Source organism: Haliaeetus leucocephalus, unplaced genomic scaffold (assembly GCF_000737465.1).
Source record: "Haliaeetus leucocephalus isolate CR32 unplaced genomic scaffold, Haliaeetus_leucocephalus-4.0 Scaffold849, whole genome shotgun sequence".
NCBI lineage: Eukaryota > Metazoa > Chordata > Aves > Accipitriformes > Accipitridae > Haliaeetus > Haliaeetus leucocephalus.
Window position 1 is genome coordinate 715,748 of NW_010973285.1, and position 2,234 is coordinate 717,981.

The window sequence follows — 2,234 nt, forward strand, 5'->3', positions numbered from 1 at the left end:
GCGGGCTGGGGGGCGGCGGCGGCGGCTTTGTTTCGCCTGCTTCCCCCAAACGCCGATGCCGCCGTCCGCGCCCCGCAGCGGGGAGGGGACGTTGCGGGGCCCCCCGTCCTGGGCGGCACAGCCAGGCGTGGCGAAATCCGCGTTGCGGGATGGTTTTCTCCAAAGAAGCTTTTCTTCCATTTGGTGCCCCCCGGGCGCATGCTTGCGTGCCCGCGGGTTTTTTTTCCTCCCTCCGTAGCCGAACTTGACTTAAATCGAATCAGGCGCGGCTCTTGAGGAAGAAAATCGCTACTTCTGCACTCTCTGATCAGGGATCGTAGTTAATTAGTAATTGCACAAAATGATATGTCAAAGTCGTATAATTACAAGCTTAACCTTTTATTTTAAGGAGGAGAATTGGTAGTTTTATTCCACATTTGTAGTGTTTCAAACATGCAATTATGTCGTGGTGAAATAAAGAAAAGAAGCATTGGTAAAATGCAAATTTGGTTTTGTTCATGGCACACTCAGAATTTGCAGCTGAGGTTTAGTGATCCTCTCCTCTTTTTCATTTGTGTTCGTAGACTTGCTATTTTATGGTAATATTGTGTGCTGTGCTGTTAATATTGTAGTGGAGACATAAACCTCAGCAAACTGCTCCATCCAAAAATGGTGAAAAGCTGGTTGCTGTTTCTTTCCTTGGAAATGAACTCTTCAACTATTAGCCTAATATTTTAAGTCTTTTTCAGTAATGCAGGTGATTCGTCCAATGAAGCAAGTGTTTTTGAGTCTCCCTGTTTCCTAAATGTCATAACATATTTCTTTATACGTTATTTGCAGAGTGAAGCCCTTTTTGAATTGCATCCAGTTTCATGACTCCACTAAAGACAAATCATACCACTGCATGAATAACTTCGGAGTGGATTGTCTTTTGCAGCTCATGTAACGAACGAGCGTCTGGGTCATCCAAATGGGCGAATAGTTGATGTATCTGACACTTGTTAAAGACGTCAAGATTTGATTTCGTGTAACTGAAATACATCTGGGAATGATATTCGGATATGTGTGTAAATGTGAAGAGAGTGATGCCTAGTGTTTGCTTCTCTATAGCCCTTCTACCTCATGGCCTCAGGGGCAGCAAGAGAAAGACTCTACTTTCCCAGCCTGCCTGGTATGTGGCATTAGATGCTACAGCATTGTTCTTGCAAACATATGCTGCTTCAAGCCAGAAAAAAATTTATTGTGTACAAGGGGGTTGACTGGGGTCCTCAGGAAGATGGCTTAGTGTAAGTGGTATGCTGAAAACATCGTTCTTGCAGATCTTCAGCATGACGTATTGCCTTCAGTCGGGTACTCACTGTTGCATGGTCTGCTGTGCTTTGGGCTGAACAGCATTTTCACAAATGCCCTGTTATCATTGCAGAAATATTTCATAAGCCATATGCTGAGTGCAGCAATACAGAAGACAACTCCAGTCATGCAGAAATACAGGGCTGGACATAACATAATGTATGCTCGTAGTTGATGGTCTTCCTTGTTTGTCTGTGGAAGATACAGTTTTACTGGGGGGAGGAAAAACAGTCTTTGTCCCCTGCATTATTGCTGCTCCGTGAGCACCTGCACCTGGCTTTGTGATGGGGAAGCAACTTTCTATCTTGGATGTACCTAGCTCTTTGCACATCTGAGGGTTTGGACTCCAAAGCAGAACTTGCTGTAGAAAGTGTTAGCGTTTCAACTAAGTTAAAATGCATGATAAGTAAGTGCATGAGTCTGATCATCTGCAGGCTCTGGTGGAATCTCCAGTAAAGGATCTCAGACAGAAAGCCTGCCAGCCCCTCTTGGAGATCTGTGAGATCCATGGGAGCCAGGAGCCACAAGCCACGTGCACTGAGGTTTGTGCCTTTGTGGTAGCCATAGTCTCGCAAAGGCTTGCTTCATGTGGGAATGGGAAGGTAAGGTGTGTGGGGGGATCTGCAGTATGTGTAATGAATTGTAGTGTGACTTCATTCATACGCACAAGGATACAAGCCAGAATGGATCTCTACAGGAGAACTGGAATAAAATTGTGGGTTTCTGTGGAAAATGTGCACTTAGAAGAATAGCAGTCCTGCTATGCTAGTGATAACGTAGGAGCAAAGCACCCAAGAGGGTCTAAGGTTTAGAGAAGGTGCTGCATTTTGTAGGGAGTGTGAGCTGGCTTTTGTAACTGCAAGTCCTTTCATCATCAGTCTGGGAAATGCATTAACATTTGCTTT